This window comes from Meriones unguiculatus, chromosome 1 (genome assembly GCF_030254825.1).
Source record: "Meriones unguiculatus strain TT.TT164.6M chromosome 1, Bangor_MerUng_6.1, whole genome shotgun sequence".
Taxonomy (NCBI): domain Eukaryota; kingdom Metazoa; phylum Chordata; class Mammalia; order Rodentia; family Muridae; genus Meriones; species Meriones unguiculatus.
The window spans coordinates 117,217,684-117,237,243 of record NC_083349.1 but is presented as its reverse complement, the minus strand read 5'-3'; the positions used below and the strand labels follow the sequence as shown (position 1 = coordinate 117,237,243).

The 19,560-nt window shown below is 41.4% G+C and overlaps 1 protein-coding gene and 1 long non-coding RNA gene across 6 annotated transcripts in view; one reads left to right on the top strand and one right to left on the bottom strand.

The window, feature by feature from the left end:
• Positions 1-253: 253 nt before the first annotated feature.
• On the bottom strand, positions 254-6,098 carry LOC110551616 (uncharacterized). Of its 5 annotated transcripts, XR_009585165.1 has the most exons (5): positions 5,916-6,098; positions 5,729-5,805; positions 3,263-3,433; positions 1,096-1,286; positions 254-665 (listed from the first exon to the last, which is right to left on the bottom strand). It is a non-coding gene; the product is annotated as an uncharacterized LOC110551616 (long non-coding RNA). The 5 variants fall into 5 exon arrangements; XR_002476580.2 differs by lacking the exon at positions 5,729-5,805; XR_009585164.1 differs by lacking the exon at positions 5,916-6,098 and having other exon boundaries at positions 5,729-5,882.
• A 141-nt stretch (positions 6,099-6,239) lies between these two features.
• Positions 6,240-19,560, top strand: part of Vsnl1 (visinin like 1) — a 108,363-nt gene continuing 95,042 nt past the window's right edge. Inside the window, exon 1 of the mRNA XM_021642309.2 lies at positions 6,240-6,461. The gene's annotated coding sequence lies outside the window, so the exon portion shown is untranslated. The remainder of the gene's footprint in view (positions 6,462-19,560) is intronic.

Below are 19,560 nucleotides of genomic sequence, written 5' to 3'. Positions count from 1 at the left end.
GTAATTCCAAGCAAAAACCTGGACCTGGGAAAGATAGAAACTACAAGAACATTCTGAGCCTCAGAATAGTAACTGAAACATATGATTATATAATTCAGTTACACCTACTTCAACAACAGTATAGGTGTATAACCTTTTGAAATTATTATTGTATGGTCCTTCTTTGAAATCATAGAAATGAAGATACTGGTATCTTTTTGGAGATCAAATAATGTAGGATTGTGAAATGATGTAAAAGTTATAAAACACAAAGTTTTCTCCTGATTTAAAACTATTCATTTATTTTATTTTATACAATTTTAAACTATAGTGGCTGCATAAACAAGATCTGAGCAATGGCAGTATCAGTTGACATGCTAAAGTGGAGGTGGGAAATCTTGTAGCTTTTTTCTGTGGTTAAAAATAATATATTTGTAGTCATTCTTTGAGAATTTCATGCACTGTATTTTGATTATATTCACCTCCTTTTCACTCATAAATTCACAGCAACTGTGGTTTCCTGAATAAGACCTGAAAAAGATCAAGCCAGGCATCATTTTTCATAGAGTTCCTCAATCATGGGTGTGAACTCACGAGTTGTTGATAGCTGTGGCTTCTAGGAGAAAAAGTCTGTTTTCTTCAAGGGTGCAGACTCTGGTAAGTCAACCATGTTCCAGCGAATGGCCCTATATACATGAGTATATGAGCAGTGAAAGGAAGGAAGGAAGGAGGGAGGGAGGGAGGGAGGAGGAACGGAGGGAGGGAGGAGGAAGGGAGGGAGGGAGAAGGAAGGAGCAAAGAGGGGAAGGAGGGAGGGAAGGAAGGAAAAAATAGCATGAAGTTGGGGGATTAGGAAAGAGGATTTCTCTATTTTTAAAATTTCTTTTGTGACAATTTCATACATGTATATAATGTGTTTTTTGACAACTGAATATACTCATGCAATGTATTTTGAACATATTCACCCTTCTTATTCTCTTTCCCCCTCCTATTGAACTCCTTATTGTTTTCAACAATTTCTCCTCCTACTCTCACTTCTTCTTTTTAAATTGTTACCTGCTGAGTTTGAGTGAGGTGGAAGGATGAGGCATATTTACCAGAATTTGGAAAACTTACCATGGTTATTTTCGTCCATGATGGAATGTTGACAGGTCTTGTGCAGGTCTCATGCATTTAACTACAGTTGTTGTGTGTTTAGGGTTACACCAACCATGTCACATCCAGAAGACAGCATTTCACAGTACTCCTCCACATTCTCAGTCCCTTCAGTTCCTTCTTTCTCTTCTCAGAGTGTTCCTTGGGGAGGCCTTGGAGAGGATGGTACATCTGTCTCCTCTAGGACTGAGCACTCAGAGGCCACTTATTCTTTGCACTTAGCCACTAATAACTCTGCATTAACTGCTGCCCACTAAAAAACAAGCTTCTCTAACCAAGGCCAAGAGCAGTGCTATCTGTGACTATAAACATGAATACTTAGAGAGCATTTTGACAACATGTCCATTTAACAAAACAACTATAAATATATTCCCTGTGGGTCCTGTAACCACCCCAGCCATGTGCTTTTGACCATATTCTACTAGGCATAAGTTCCCTTCTACTGAGTGGACCTCATATCCAAGCAGAAAGTGGTTGGTTGCACCCATATACCAGTCATGACACTATCACACCAGGGAGCTTCTCTTGCCTGCCAGGTTGGTATTGTAGCACATGGTGTCCACAGTGTGGATGACTTTTCTCCCCCAGCAGCTTGCCCTGCATCTGCCTGCACTATGAGAACTGGCCAACAGGAAGAGCTTCCAGTTTAGTCGCAATTTGATTTCTCCGTGTCTTGCAACCAAAGTGTATGGTATCTTCAATAAGAGTCTTACAATGATAAGACTTGTAATTTACTCCTAATGTCCATAAAATAATAGTAATAATAATGAAGAATCAATTTGTTGATGAATATTTTTTTTAATATTTTGAATGTGGATTCTCCAAATGATCGGTACTCAATTCAGATGAGAGGAATTGGAATTTAACCAAGACACTCAACGCAATGCCTATCACATTTTTTCATATCAGTTAAAGATCTGAAATACAGTTGAAATGATAGTTTTATAACAATGTAACATATTCATTTTTATTTCTGAAATGAGAAGTGGACAACCTAACCTTTTCCTTAACAATTGCTAAATGGGTTGTCATTACATAGTAGCCTTATCATTTATCAGAATTGTACAATTTATATTTTGTAGATATACTTGGTTGACCTTCAGAGTCACTTGTTTAGTGTCTGCTATGTGCTATGAGAAGGAAGACTTTTCTATTAAGGGATGCTATCTCAGCTGAACTTGAAGGATTAATAGGACTCTTGAAGGTCACTCAAAGTAAAAGAGAGTTTCCTACAAGGAATTCTTGCAAAAGGAGAATTTTTGCATGGGTAGCACATTATCATGTGCTTAGAAACCTACAAGTCCAACAGTGTAACAAGGCATAGGGAACTAAAAAGACAAAGCGTGAAGAGGGTTGTATGCATCCAAGAGAGCCAGAAAATGTTCTTGCATTCTCTGCTAAGAGTTTTTGTTTTGTTTTGTTTTGTTTGATTTGATTTGATTTGATCAAAAGAAGACACTACATAATGGTTTTAGTCACAAATTTAGAAAAACCAAGTGAAGGACATGTGGATATGAACACACATGCACACACATGCACACACATGCACATACACACATGCACAAACATGTATACATGCAACACATATCAAAAAAGGAATGAAAAGAACTAATCTGAGACAATGATGAGAGGCTGAACAACACATTGATATGAAGGATGGATTCAAATCAGATGATGAAATTCATAGGATTTAAGTAATGATTTGATAAAGAAAGAAATGATTTGATGCTGATTTAAGTGACTGGCTTGGCACTACATATGTATGCATATATATCTATATATATGAAATATACACATATATATGAAATATACACACAAAAATAACTCTAACTATTCTTTACCAATTCAAATGAGTTTTCACCCGCTGATTTAACTAAATTACATCTCTGTCCCTTTTTGTTTCCTTCCTATGTCCTTCACCTAGTTTTCCTTCCAGTTTTCTGAATCCTTTCATGTCTTAAGTTCCATTTATATTAGCTTATATATTTTATATATGAACAACTCAACCATGAGGTCACAGGCCAACAAGCTTTGACTGTGTCTCCTGCTGACATTTTGTACATCCAATAACACCCTCATGCTACTCTTAAAGCTGGTGGGAGTTTTAAATGGAGTTGTGTATACTTACAAGCTATCCCAGGTCTGGTCTTGTTTGTTGATTTTAATTCAGAAAGAAATTAGAAGTTCTAGAATCTTCTGCAAAGAATATAATTTGGCAAGATGCTATGGTAGCTCATCCTACAGTCTCGATATCCGGATGGCTGCAAGTTCAATGTAAGCCTTGGCTCCACAGTCCCTGCTGTACACAATGAAACAAAACAAAACAACAAACTCTACATATAGGGCTGTTGAGAAGCTAGTTTCAGTTATACAGTAGAAATAAATGGTAACTCTAGTGATAAATATGTTAATTAGCTTGAGTCAGCCATTTTACATATCTTTATAATTTGTCACTGTACTGTAAAATTTTTAGGACTATAGTCTGCAAGGAGGAAAAGAAAAATGACTCCTCAATTGTTTCTGATCAGTTGAGGATTCGCTTTCCTGGCTAGCCTCTCATACTCACCCCAAGTGTTCAATGTGTAAAAGCTGCCAATTAATATTAAGGTGTGGTCTTATGTAAATGACCCTCCTCAGTCAACACGATGCTGTATTCAGGTCTATATATCACATAGTATCTCTGGGTTGTATCTCTCTGCTCTGGTTCATGGTTGCTAGGGTACCCGCATTTGGATGAGGCAGAACAGAATCGGACTCTCTCACGTTATAGGGTCCCTGGACATTATGATCTCAAAGTTCATTCTACAATCCTGAAGAGGTGACATCTTTTCGACTCTGTAGACTGGCATTTACTGTCTCCTAAAACTGGTGTCCCCCCCCCCCCCCGTAACTAAATAAAAAAGAAATCCCTTAAGTTTGAAAACAACACAACATATTAGAAGTGTGAGTGGATATACCATCTAAGTGAAGACTAAATTAAGATGCAATACTTTGGTCGCCACACAGCGCTGTGGAGTAAATGCAACTGGCCCTGCAAAACACAACCAATTGCCAGCTTTCTGAGAGAACAGCTACTAAAGGCAAATCTACCTAGTAACAGCCCCGTTTAAAGTACACGTGTGCAATTTTGGTTCCCTAAACACAGAGCAAAGCAAGTTATCCAACACTGAATATTGTCACCAGTGTGTCCTCGGGGGTTCGATAAGCAGGTTGGTCTGGCTGAAGCTGAGACACAGCATTGCGATCCCTTCGGTTAATACAGACTGCAGTGCACTGGCTGTTCTCCCAGAAGACACCAGACGGCCTCAGTGGGGAATACCGACAAAAGATGGGGGGTTACTTTGAATTCCCTCCTAGGCTATCTCTCTGGCTGGCCAGACCGGACTTTAGCCTCTCGTCCATCCTGAGAAACCGAAAGAACCCCGCTCACCCGCGGCCAGTGCCCTGCGGGGAACACTGGGAAAGCGACTCGACTCGCTCGGTGCTCCGTTGCCGCAGAGCACCTAGTAGGCGCTCCGGGTTTCCACTGCCACCCTCACCTGGCGGAAGAGCCGGTCGGGGAGGGGATGGCCACTAGTGCTGTCCTGGGAGTCTCGAAGGTGCACTGTCTGTCTGTGGCACCTTTCTGGGGAGTCTGGCCTGGAACGAGCATTGCTAAGCTCTGGGTCGGTGAGTTTAGCTTTGAGCCTGATTAGTGTCACGGCCTTAGACCCTCTCCCAGCTCGACGCTTCAATGGCCAGATTCTCTCGGCTTGCTGGGCTTTAGTACCTTCAAACGCGTTCCAAGCTGGTCTCCCAGTTTGGAGCCAACTACCTCCTGGCAACCAGTTTAGAGCTGGTTGTCCACCAGGGGCGCTCTAGGTACTGCAGTTTCCTTGAGCGTACACCTAGGTGTGTAAAGACCGTAGGCAAATGCAGATAAAGGAGAACACTGCCTTTCATTAGGCTGGCAGAACTTCTTCCTTCCCTTGAAAGTGAAGTTCCCACCTGAATGAAGGATTTTTGTAAATGCCATCAACCCTGGAAGCACAGGGCGGTCAGTGCCCCTTAGTGGGTACTTCAAAGAAAAATCGGAGAGCGAGTGAAACAGAAAATGGGGAAAGCCATCAGTCGGGATCAGTTGACAATTTTGCCCTTGCTTTCCAGGTAAGGAGGCCACCAGCATTTACTACACACTATTCTTTGCCAAGTTTTCTAGGCTTTGGCAGGCCAATGGACAGCGGGCAGAGCTGGCAGAGGTAAGCCATTTAGAGAGAACCTATGGATGAGGAAGGTGAAACCTTGAACCTTCAACCTGAATCCGAAGATTGGCTACTTCCCCCCCACGCCTAACCCTTGCCCAACGCAAAGAATATTCAGTAGTACTTGCTTTCTGTACACAGATGGCACTTTTCAGCATTCATCGATATTCACCAAGACTCAGAAGCCTCGAGCCCAGATCTCTTTAACGCGCATTGCTGCTACATAGCCCAGCCACCAGGCACTTGGCTCCCATTCTCCTAGGACCAGAACCTCTGGGAGAGATGCCCCCACAACACAGTGAAAGTCGGCAGCCATTCTCTCTTTGGAGCAGGGACAGGTGCTTAGGGTCTACCTGGAAGCTTTCTTCCGAGGTTTCTGCAGTTTTCTTCATCTTACAGTGACAGGAGGTGGCCAGAGGCCGGACTGAAACTGAGAACAGCGAGAAAACATGCCCACGTGTTCTTGTCTCCTCTGGCTTGGCTTGCAGTCACTTGACCCCAGAATCGCAGGGTGTAATAAATGAATACCATCAGCCCTACCTCACGCCCATCCAGGTGCAGGGGCTACAGTTAGCCGGGCTCCTTTTCCCAATCTCCTTTGAGTGTCTGCTAAAATCCGGAGCCTAGGACTCCACGGGCAAAGAAAAAAAAAATCATAAAACAAAAAACAACAACAACCAAAAAAACTCCGAGCCCTGCCTCTGAGCATGCGCCATCGCCAAGTGGCTTTTGGCCACAACTCTCCTAGCAGGGCCGCGGAGCGGCGGGAGGAGGGAGAAACGAGGGGGCGGAGGGAGTAGCGAGGTGGAGGCTCGCGCGCTTGCGCACGCCGCTCCAGGGACCCTAGGTTTTCTATGGGATTCCCAATCTGCAGCAGAGATTCACCCGAGCGTGTTGCAGCGGCCGCTGGGCTTGCTAGGCGCGATCCAAGAGGGATTTAAGCAGCCCGGAGCTCCTAGAACAGGAGCGAGAGAGAACCACTCGCAGAGACGGTTTAGCAGTTAGCCTGAATTAAATATATATATTTTTGAAAGAACTGTTGAGTTTTATCATTTTCGTTAAGTGACGGTGCACAGCGCTATAACTGTAAGTGGAAAATACAATCTTGTTTGCATTTTTGCATGTGTAGCGCAGCCGATTGTCAAGAGATGCTTTGGCTGTTGTCACATATTTTGCTTTGCATAGATGCGACTAAATGCATGGTGACAATTGCCTTACTTAACGTTAGCGGGTCGGAATATGCTGATGGTTCATAGGGGACCTCTTGGGATAATGCGGTGGGGATAGGAGGGCTGTTTGTATGTGGCGTGTTTGGGGGACTTAGGCTAGATTTAGGACAGGTGAGACTGCGTGCTTTTTAGTTTAAGACTACAAATAGGTAGATTTCCTTAGAAGTACTTAAGTAGCTAATTAAAGGATTGTGAAGTTTCCCAGTTGCTGATAAAACTATTGAGCGGTTGCAGTTAAGTACTAACCTGTCTACTGTCTACGTGGAATTGGTGCACCATTTTTTTTTTCACCGTGGAGGAGCACAAAAGGTGTTTGCTAAGTAAAACTGAGTGGACGAGGCTGGTGTGGGCATCTACGTTGGTTGCTATGCAGGATGCTAGTGTTTAAAATCCAAGGAGTTAGGCGCACAAGTATATTGCTTAGTACTCAGGAAATGCTATTTTCTTTCTTTTTTAATTTTGTCGTTGCAATGATGAAATGTTAAGAGAAGGAAATCTATTCCACAGCATCTTTGATTTTGAGCAGAGTCCAGAGCGGCTGGATGGGGGCTCTCAGAACCTAACTAGCTACCTGACTCTGCATTCCGCATTCGCCTTCCGGAATGCAGAACTGAGAGCTGCACCCTCTGGCATGTTGCATTGGATGATGTTGCTTTAAAGGAGAAAAGGTCGTTCTGCGTTTTGATGTAAATTGGGGTGTTCCTAGCCGGGAAAGTGGAAGAAGGGTCTTCACAAGGTCAAACCTGTTTGGGGGAAAAACAAAGATTACGGATGAACACCTCCAGGGTGTGAGAATATGTGTACAGGAGGGGGTGGAGAGGCGGGGATGCTTCTCCTAGGCGAGGAGAGCGAGAGAAGGGAGAGAGCTCATCTCTGCACGGATGTACCCTGTGAGGTGCCAGAGTGGGAATCCATTTTTCCAGAGTTGCCCCCCTGTCCGTATTCTGGAGACTGAAATGAAATGGAATTGCTGGTGGGTGTGAAAACCACAAAGTATTATATACTGTCTGTGTGCCACTTCCCATTTGAAGGCATGAGATAGTCAGGGAGTTTTATTTCTACGGTTTTTTCTTTCTTTCTTTCTTAATTTAAAGGAATTTTAGACAGAGACAAATTGAAAATGAAACTTGTGCAAACTCATTTTACCTCATTATCATTTAAACTGTCTCCATTTGCGTGTGCCATGGGGGTGGGGTCTGCATCTTCATAGACCTTACTCACCAGTGCCCTCTCACCGAGACTGGAGAGCTAAATAACCCCCGGAAAATGCTGCAGTGAAGCAGGTTGGCAGAATGGTATGAGGCGAACAAGAGAAGAGGGGCTCCTGCGTACTGAATTCTCACAGAAAAGTCAATCCGGTCTGTGGGGTGAAAAGAGACAAATTAGCCCCTAAAAAAAAAAAAAGGAGAAACGATCATTTTATGCATCTTTTGGCGGTTTGATCAGTTTAGCTGTTTTCAACCCCTCAAAGGATTATGTGACTTGCTTCAGTGCATAAAATTTAGGAGAGAAAATTTGAGAAAAGCCTCTCCCTGGAAATCCAAAGTAGACACCACAGGGCTTCTCCTCTTCCTTCCTTACTCCAGGGCAGAAAGACCAATCATCGCCACGTTTGAGCCATACTCCTTGCCATCACTGAGAGTTGGCCTCAGTTCAATGACCTGTGTATGTATTGCTCTGCATTGATAAATAAGTGGCAGAGGAAATGGGGGAGGGTGTCACACATTAAAGATCTTTGATGCTGGATCTCAGATTCCCTGGCTCCTAGGTTGACAAGTATAAAGACTCAAACCGGGCAGGGTCCTTTATACGGCATCTATTCTAAAGCTCTTGTTTTTCAGACTTGGAAAGGAGGCCCAGAGCCATGCAACTAGATAAAGCCAATTAACTTCCAGTTTATGGGACAATTAAAAAGTCATGTTGAGCGCACATACTCTTCTCTGCATTGTTCGGTGTCCTCAACAATAGTGCTGCAGTCCTCAGATATTTACGCCTTGTTCTTGTCACATGATGTGAGATGGTCTTGGGTAAAGTGGTGGCTTTTGCGTGCTTTCTCCTTTGCATCTTCCCCATCGCACCTCATTGGGTGTGTTTGTTTGTTTTAGTAAGTCTTCTCTCCCTGGCATCTGGCGCATCTGCATCAATTTTTTTCAGACCTTCAGTGTTTCTGTGAGGCATCAGGAAACCAGGGGCAAGGTTAGCTCCTGTGTAAGACCTTCCTGGGGTCGATCCATTTCTCCTGGCCCCACTCCGAGAATCCCTCAGGAGATCCAGGCTACAGAGATACTGCAGGTGCCATCCCCACTCCTCTGCCAGTCTAGCCTCCTCCCAAGCTGCTGCAGCTGCAGAAATGAGGATGTAGTAGAGCAAAGAAGCTGCAGGATAAACATGCAGTGGACTCTGCCAACTCCTCAGGCTCCTGGAAGGCAGAAGCCAAATCAGAGACTTGCATCTTCAGGATGTATGGAAATCCTCCAGGGGAAGTCAACCTGCGGGGGGAGAGGGGGGGCAGAAAGACTGTTGGGAGAGTACTTGGTGGGTTTAACCTTAAGTGGGTTTAGAGAGGAGGGTGGTGAGGCTTCCTTACCCCTTTGGAGCTTTTCAAGCATGCACACAGCTTTTCTTTTGGGTGGTACTTTCTCCCCCTCATGTGCAGCTTTCTTCACTCATTAGTGGAACTAGAGTCACAATGCATACATTTGACCCCCTTCATTGCGTCTACCCCTTTTCCTCTCCTGTTCCTTATCCCAAACTTTCTCCATTTCCTGATGCTCCCATTTTCCCAGTTTTCTCCTTTCCTTCCATAAAAAAAAAAATTCCAGAGTGCCTATACACAGTTCCATGCCTTTTAAAGATAATCTTGGCCCTCCTGTTCTCTCTCCAAAAATATAATCTTACAGTCACTCGGGAAGACAGCTACAACCAGCACAAATGTCCCCAAGAGGCAATGCCAGCGATTCTTAGCCCCCAAATGATGAAGTGTTGAGGGTAGAGCTGTGACGGGTGGAGGCAGGCCAGAGGAAGGCCTTGGTGGTGCTTTTCCAGTCACAAAAGAAGCTAAACACTCTTAGGTGTCGTTGAACCTGAGGTAGCAAGGGTTCCCAGCATATGAGCCAATTAACACCATAATGTTACTCCTCCTTTCCTGGTAAACATTTTCTAAAACGGGATGAGCTCTGTCTTGGATATGTTCTGTTCATTAGAAAAAAAAAAAAAAAAAAAAGAAAGAAGAAGAAGAAGAAGAAGGTTGTTGGTTAATTAGATGTGATGCTGGAATTCTGTCCCAGGCTGTTCTGAATACCAGGAGCCTCTATGGAGACCCAGAAACTCGTGGCTGCTAAAGGCAAAGCTTTAGTTGGGATATGGGAACTGTGTTCTGTAATTGAAAAATATGCCCAGGAATGTTAATGACCTTCCTGCACAGGAGTTTCTGTACAGAATAGCATGACCAGGAGAGTCGTGTTTAGTGGAATTGCAGGCAGATATGGATTCTGGACATTTTACAGACTAGCGCACAGCATTAATATCAGTAGTAAATGTGTGATTTCTTATTGTTAATGTTGTTTCAAAAAGGTCATATTCATTGCAGTGAGTGGTTTCTGTGCACCTCGGATTTGTGATTATCTGGGAATATAAGACAATTGCTTTTATGGAAGGAATCTAGGAGATTCCTTCAGTTGGTGAAGTGCTTCTATGCAAACACGATGACCCTCATTCAATCCCCATTACCAATATGAAAATCTGGGTATAGTGATATACTCTTAAAATCTCAGCACTGGGTGGCAGACAGGCCGATCCTTGGGACTCACTGACTGGCCATCCTAAGCTAACCAGGGATCTCCAGGTTCCAGTGAGAGACCCTGACTCAAAAACAAATCAACATGAAAACAAACAAACAAATATCCAGGGAAGACCAAGGTGGACTGAGTTTGATTTACGGATTCTATGACTCCCATACCCATGAACACAGACATGCATGCACATATAAGCACACAAAGAAGGGAACACATGTAACAAACATAAAGTCGAAATAGACACTATCTGTTATATGTAATAAGTATAAACATTAATTCTCCTAAAAAATGTATAGTAATAAAGAATGGTTGCTATTTCCATCTCCCATATAGTTATCTAATCCATTCCTCCAACATAAATAATGTAGATGGTATTTAAAGAAAATTATAACCTTTAAGACTCTCTGAACAGTATGAAATCAAGGTTTTAATGGGCTTTTTTTAGTATTTCCCACTACCTATCTATATATAGATATATTGTGTAGCAGAAACTCTTAATATTTGTCAATTAAATTTTTCCATGTAACTTTCAATTACGGTAAGTAAACCATTTCTGTGAAGACCGAATGTACAACTAACTCTGTTTTAAATATCTTTGGGGGAACTGGGGAAAGGACTCCGTTGATACAGTGGTTGCTGCAGAAACAAATGATCTGAGTTGGATCCCCAGCACCTCTATATAAAAGCCACGTACAGGGGCACACATCTGTCACCCTAGCACCGATGAGGGGAGAAACAGGCAGATCTCCGGGGCTGACTGGCTAGCAAGCTCAGTCAGTGCACTCTGGGATCCAGAAAAGATCCTGGCCCAAAAAGGAAGATGAGAGCAATAGCAGGAGACGTCCATCGTCTTCCTCAGAGCCACATGTGCGCACATGCGCACACTCACACTCACGCACAATTTAGTATATTTTTACTTAAATTAAATACTATATACTAAAGAATGTTTTATAATTTACTTTTAGTAAATACATAACAACGTTACATCAGTTCTTTCCGAAGTAGAACACTAGGCTAGAGAAATTGCTCAGCTGTTAAACGCTAGGCTCACAACCTAAAAGACAAGAGAATGTCACTTAACCTACTTTTTTTTTTCATTGATTGAAAGTGGATTTTTTTTCTCACATAATATATCCTAGTTAGCGTTTCCCCTCCCACTACCTCTGCCCATTCTCCTCCCCCTCTCTTCCCACCTCCTTTCTGTCTCTCATTAGAAAACAAACACGTTTCTGAGGGATAATGATAAAATAAAATATAATCAGATAAAATAAAAACTGCTTACTAATAAGCATAAAGATTAGTTATGTTGTCTATATACAAGAACTGGTATTGACAAGTCAAAAGGAAAGATAAGCCTAGACTAGGAGAGCTAGGCACGATGTTTATTTAGATCGCGGTCTTTGAAGCTATGGAATTATGTTAATGTGTTCTCACTGTGAAGGGACCACATCTCATTTCCCAGGGTTTGCTGCTAATGATGGCTTTTCCTTTCCTAAGTGAGTTAAAATAATTTGAGTTGCTCCTGGTTCAGTTCATTGAGAACTTTTCTAGGTGAAGGATCTTGGGGATACGTTAGAAAGTACTTAACGAAGGAAACACAAATGGAATAGCAAATTACTGAAGAATCCTCAAGGAGATTTGACGCTTTAATAATAAGGAGGCTGTGAATACATTACACAAACGCTCTATAAGCTTTAACCACCTTAAAGCACACAAACTGGGTAAGTTTCTTTTTCTGGATGTCCATTGCCTTGCCTCCATGCTGTTCTTAGATACGATCTGATATGTAACCACCAATTGTTTACTTTTGATAAAAAAAAAAATATAACAATGGCCATTATTTCTAATGACTTCTTGGATGTCTGAGCGAACATTTTATCCTCCTTTGTTCAAATTACAATTAAGACCTAGAGTGCTCTCATCCACCAAGTGGCTCTCCATCTCAAGATAGATAATATAGTAATTGCTGGCCTTTTAAAAATAGAAATTGGGTCTCTTTTAATTAAAGATACTTCATTTTTAAGCCAGATGGTAGTGGCACACTTTTAATCCCAGCCCTTGGGTGGCAGAGGGTGACAGATGTAGGCAAATCACTGTGTAAGAAGCCGGCCTGGTCCACAGAGTGAGTTCCAGGACCTACGGCTACACAGAGAAACCCTGTCTCAAAAAAAGAAAAAAAAAAAGTCATTTTAAAAAATGCTCCTAAAATACAGTGTTAACAGATAAGTCAAATATATTACCAATTATTATAGAACTAAAGACAAAAATAAGAAGTATCACAGAAGTGTCTTCCTAAAAGTAGAAACTATAAATGAATTCTTCTTGCCCATCTTTGTGTTACTTACCATCTCTTAGGCCCTAAAACATCCAAAATTTTTGAAGGGCTGTGTATAGATTTTTTTTTGTACATTGCTAACATGTTGAGTGCATGTCAAAGCCTAAGCAAACTTTCATTAAGTTTTCATTTAACTTTTAATAATTTTTGTATTATTTACTAAGACCCTAATGTGTCTATTGTTTTGTATTTTAGAATGACTGTTGTAGCTGATGGTTTCTTAAACAGTAGGCTCTGTATTACAGGATTCTCTAGTGTCTTATATTTTGCACTGATTGTATTAATATGTTTGTTTCTGATTTCTTGAGATCCAGTATTTAAATTTTAAGTATAATGTCCCATGGAGACTCATCAAGCATTATCAATAGTGTTGAAATGCTTATTAATGTAATGTTAAATTTTCAAGTGTCATTTGGTATTGTTCATGTTTAACTCTTCAGTAGGAATTTCTGCTTGTTAGAATTCCTTCATTAGTTTTTGTTTTTGTTTTTTTTTTTTGAGTTCATGAAAAACTCTTACTAGTGTTCATTTCATAATTTCATGTGTTTTTATAGTTTTTACATAAAGTGTTTGATGTTTTGTTTTCTTGTTCACAAAGGAAGTTTTATGAAAAGCTTAAATGTGAAATCAATTTAATCTGCAGATGTAAAATTGTTAGTTTTTCTTTAAATGATTATGTAAGTATTCATTTCTCCAAGGGAGATGAAAACCATTCCTTTAATCATTAGTTTAGGTAGTGTTGGTGAAACTCCTCACTAATACTTCGCTTGGCTTAAACAAAATGAAAAGAAATATAATCAAAACTACTCAGGAGGGAATGGTAGCCAAGGCATGTAACCTCATCAACTTGAGAAACCAAGGAAGGAAAGCCTCGAGGTCAAAGCCTGGAGCTGGCTCAGAAAACTGCTCATTTCATAAGCATGAGGACCTGGACTCTATTCCTAGCACCCATGTAAAAAGCTGGGCTTGATGATAGGATGATCCCTGAGGCTTGCAAGCCAAACATTCTAGCTACGCTGGTGATCTGTAAATTTAGTGAAATGGAAAAACATAAGATAAAGAGAAGTGAGGAAGACACCAACATCAACCTCTGAATTACACACACACACACACACACACACAGAGAGAGAGAGAGAGAGAGAGGGAGAGAGAGAGAGAGAGAGAGAGAGAGAGAGACCTGATATGGCAGAGTACAAGAAGAGCCAGCCTAAGCAACTTAGTAAGACATTGGCTCAAAATAAAATAAAAGGGGGTTAGTGGTCAGGTAGAGCATAAGATCCTGAGTTCAATCCTCAGTACTGGAGGGAAAAGAAAATCTCTGAGGCACACGCAGTCAGATCAAATCCTATAGATCAATACTTTATTGGTTCTTTGATCTCCTATAAATTAGTTGATCTCTTGTACTCATTTTCTATAGTAATTTACAGCTCTCTTGAATACAAAATAAACCACATATGTAAAACAAAACCTCATTGCTAAAAAGATGTAATGAATGATAAATATCTTTGTGATCACTCTTTTCATCAGAAATCAATAATATCTTGGTTGTAACATCATTTAGCTAACTGTAGGACAACCTCAAAAAGACACTGTGATTTAACTCTCAAGAAATGCCTAGTAAAGAAGAAAGCAGGCATAATTTACTAAGTCAAGAGAAATACCGAGATGGCATGGTCCAGCAGTGATAACATTCACCTATAACCCAGTATGTGGGAGGTGGAGAAACGCGGCTTAGTAGCTCAAGGCCAGCCTGGGCTACATGACATCCTGTCTTTAAAAGAAAGAAATAAAAACAAAAAATGGTTTCTGTGCATAGAAGGAGAATCTCAGAAAGGATAGATGCCTTCATGGAAACCTCAAACCCCCAGTTTCTCTCATTCCTTCTTTAGATGTGTCCTCTTTATTTTCTCTTCATCACCTCACCATTTAATACTTACCTATAATTGAGAACTGCTAAGGCAGCTTCAAGTCTGTTTCCTTACTGAACACATTTGAAGCTTATCTATGGGTTATTATTCCATGTAGGTAAATAGCATGGCCTCCCTTACCACCATACACTGAATTTATCAAAAACAGCTCAGGAGCCCTGCTTTGTTAAGGGATTAAACATTATACTTCGATACTGCTATCCTTCACTACCACCCAAAACACACCCTCTTCACACCTTTCCTATTACTCCAACTCACCCCATGACTAATCTTTCAACCTGTGTCTGTGGGAGGAGACTTTTTAAATCTACTCTTTCATTCTTGTCTTCCAGGGGTTTTACAGTTTAAGAAAAAAATCGCAAAAGCATTTTTCTATTAAACCCAAAACTTGTTTGCATTTTTTGCACACACACACACACACACACACACACACCATGACCACACTGTTTTTAACAGTTCAAGAGCTGTTTTCTCTTTCTTCTAATTCATCCTCCATTTACTGGGGGATTTAAGGAAATCTCTAGTCTGCAGATATATGGAATGTCTTTTTGTCCCTTTGAAGTTGATAAATGTTGGTCCTACATTTTGAGAGGAGTCCCAGTTGAGTCACAGAATGGAGTAGGATTTTTGGTTCCAATCTTTGATGCTAAATTTCTTAGTTGTAAGAAGAGGATGTTGTATCACCTTATAAAAGTGCTGAGGTCAATCATACAAATGTACATATTAGCAACTGAAGTAGTTTAGCACCCAGTAAACAATCCCTCCTCATGCAGACCTCCTTCTTCTCTGGTGCCCATCCCTCTCCCTCCTGCCCACCTTCTCAGTCTGTATTTCATCATTTCTCCCACTCTCGCATAGATATGTTCTGCTGTATTTTTTTCAAGTATGTCCATCCTACTGAACCAGGCTGGTAGCGGGATTATAGTTAATACACATATATGCCACAGTGTCTCATGATGGGAAAGCTGTGCTAACCAAGTCAGTGTATTGCCTTAGAGCCGTGTCTGTGCATCTATTTGGGGGAAGAGAAAAACAAAAACAGACAAATATATTTTTCATTGACTTAAGACATACTTCCTACTAAGGGATCCAAACCTTCAGGTGGCTAACGTTCAACTGAACGACCAGTCCCCTCCAGCTCCAGTGTCCTTCATAGTGTCAGGGACATCTGTCAAAACTTAGTTTTCATTTCACCCTTTTCTTTTCTTTCTGTCATTTTTTTCCCCTAGGTGCCTCTCACACCTGTACAGTATTCCAGGAAGCACTGTACTTTCCCTTTTGGGCCAGCTCTGTCACTGTCCCTTGCATATGCTTTGTCCATCTAAGAAATGCCTATCAAATAACACCAAGAAAACAGCAGAAATGGAGGCCATAATGAAGCAGTATGGAATATGTGCATGTCAGGGTTAGACTCCAAAAGCCTTCAGTTGCCTTGGGTTGTAGAACTATACCCTAATGCAAATAGGCCACAAGCAAAGGGCAGTTCTCAAACTGGGGTGACAGAGAAACATCAACATACCTAGGTAGATCAACAAACATGTTCATATATGACATACCTTCAGTAATTTCAGTGTACTGTGAGAGATTGTTTGCTAAATTTGTAAGTAAAATGTTTCTGAGAAGGAGCTGGAGAGATGTCTCAGGTGTTAAGACTACATACTGCTCTTGCAGAACACTTAGGTTCAATTCACGTGGTAGTTCTGAATTGTCCATAGAAACTTCATTTCCAAGGGATCTGATGCCCTTTTCTGACCCCGATGGGTACTAAGCATGAACATGGCACACATATATATGTACAGACAACACTTAACCCACATAAAATAAAAATCAGTACATCTCTTTCTTTTTTATTTCCTCACTTTACAGCCTGATCCCAGCCCCTTCCCCCTCTCCACCGAGTCCCTCCCCCATTCTCCCTTCTCCTTCTTCCCAGAGAAGGGGAGGTCCACAAGGGCTACCACCTCGCACTGGCATCTCAAGTTGCAACAGGACTAAAAGTACCCTCTCTCACTGAGACCAGAAAAGGCAGCCCAACCAAGGGAAAGGGATCTAGAGGCAGGGAACACAGTTAGAGACAGCCCTTACACCCCTCCTTAAGGGACCCATGGGTTGACCAGGCTCCATATCTGCTACATATGTGTAGAGGGTCTACGTCCAGCCGACGCATGCTCTTTGGTTGTTGGTTCACTCTGTTAGGCTCCAACGGCCCAGGTTAGCTTATTGTGTAGGCTTTCTTGTAGTGTTAAAAAACTACTTTAGAGCAATTGATTTATTACAAATACATGCTAGTGAAAATCACATTAATGCAGCATCTATTGAAAGTTTCCTATTTTGCATAGTTAGAAGGACTGATGAAAAGTTGGAAGTAGAGACATACTAGACTATTTCTTGAAGAATCTTTTTCAAAACTCTGATAGTTACTTTTCCTTGAGGACTTCTCTGGAAACATTTCTGGAGGGGAAATTATCCACTGCATTCCATACTAGCTCACAGTTCAATTTTTCATATTAATAGTAAGTATATTTGGTCCTGCAGTCAAGGCCACTGTGTTTATTAAGCTTTGTTCAACTGTATTTCTAAAGCTGTTTGCAAAGAGACCCTGTATTAGAATGAGCTTATTAGCATTTTGTTTTGTTTCTGGAGAACTCAGTCAGGAAACCTGCTTTAACGAGACCAGAAGGTGAACTGTGAGGTGAAGATTGCATGGGGTCAGGACTAATTACAGGACTAATTAGACATGTCTTTCAGATGTCAAAGCTATACTCTGGGCATCGCGGAGTGCAGCCTTGGAGAAGTAACTCCACGTCTCTGCATTTTAATTTTCTCCAGTGAAAAATTTGACCTAGCCTGTTTAATTGGGGGTTAGTGGGAGACTGAGGCATTTGTGAGCACACGCCACACACTGCACCCTAGGAGGGAAGGAGATTATTATTATCACTTCGCTTTAGAATCTTAGTTTAGCCTCAGTTTTTTAAAAAGTTACTCAAGAATCAAGACACTGATCTTGTGGAAATTTCTACATGAAGATTATATCTGCTAAAAATCAGTCTTTCCGTGCCCTGTCCACACCAACTGCACGTCCATAGCTAGACTGATAAATGTCACATAGCTTCAACTAGGCCCCCTGGGTTGTTGTTGTTGTTGTTGTTGTTGTTGTTTAATGCCTTTGAATAAAATATTCTGAAGAACAAGGCTGGTGGCACATGGTTTAATCCCAGCACTCAGAGGCAGAGGCAGGTGGACATCTGAGTTCAAGGCCAACCTGGTCTACAGAGGGAGTTCCAAGACAGCTAGGGCTGCAGAGAGAAACCTTGCCAAGAAAGAAAGAAAGAGAGAGAGAAAGCAAGGAAGGAAGGAAGGAAGGAAGGAAGGAAGGAAGGAAGGAAGGAAGGAAGGAAGGAAGGAAGGAAGGGAAGAATTCGCCTATCCACTCTGAAGATCTGATGCCCTCCTCTGACCTTCACATGGATCAGGCACACACACGGCAAACAGACATACATGAAGATAAAATCTTCACAATAAAAATGCATAAAGATAATTTTTAAAATAATTTTTAAATTTTTTTCTAAAGTTTTAAAAGTAATAGTCTGAAAAAGAAGGAGTCACTCACTGAAAGTCGGTAGGAGAGCCTAACCCACCAAATGTTCAAGAGTGTCTACATCATCAGGCTGAGGAGCCTGAGGCACAATCATTTCCTAGCAGAGCAAGTGTGTCTCCATTTACAGGGAGGCTTTTGTGGGAAGAAAAGCCACCATGTTCATGCCCACAGGTTACGTCTACCAGGGACCATTTAGAAATAGGATTTTTCAACCCACTGCCATTAAGAGGCTTATAAACGTTACTGATCTTTCTTCTCTTGAATTCAGCATGTGTATATAAACAGAAATCATACAGCTTTGAAGAGAAACAAAAGCCCTATAGATAGATGTCCACGCCCACAGAGAATCTGTTTTAGTCCTGCTCTGAGCCTCCTCAAGCACACTAGTCAGGACAAGTTTCCTGTGAGGACAATGGAATTGGCTGCTCCTGAGCTGCCTACAGCAGCCATAACCAAATTCTGATCCTTTCTTAGGAATGCTAATCTAAGCTTGCTAACCAAAAGTATCTCTGGCCATTCTTGGCAGATATCAGCACAAATTCTAATCACTGTGTTCACAGCTAATCTCCTGCAAAACTGGAAGATACCAGAGAAAAGAAACTACATCTGATAAGCACCTGGCTCCTTTAGGTAACATTTCACTGGAGACTAGTAGAATAGGAATAATTGGTAAGCTGATTGTGCATTGGCCAGCATTTCAGGTGTGTGTCATTCCTCAAACATCTCAGAACAGTGAGAAATAGCTTTCAGGATACTAACGTCCAAGATGCCATGGCACTACTCACATAAGATCTTGCGTCTTTCCAGTGTCATCCTCTTTCTCACCCTCGACCAAAGCACATGAGAGAAGAGAGAAAGACCCATTACTATTTCTTCTTCATGACTACAAAAAAATTGGCTGAGTGGTGGTGCACACCTGTAAAGCCAGCAGCAGGAGTCAGACAGGAAGACTGTTGAAAGCCAGCCTCATCTACATAGTGAGTTCCAGGCCAGCTGGGAAGATGGAATGAGACCCTGTCTCAGAAAACCAAAAACAAATAAAATTATGCTTTAAAAAGAAACCAAACTGGATACAAATTTATGTCTAAAGGGTACTGAGGTTTTCAATTTCTAAAAACATTCTTATGATACCTCAAAGTCACCTGAAAAAAAAATAGATCAGGAACTAACAAGATGGATATTAGATAAAGGCACTCACTGCTAAGCCTGGCAATCTGAGTTCAATCTCCAGGACCCTTTTCCCCAACCACCACACATATGTGCAAAATTGCAATAAAATATTTTAATAAAAGTATAGGCTA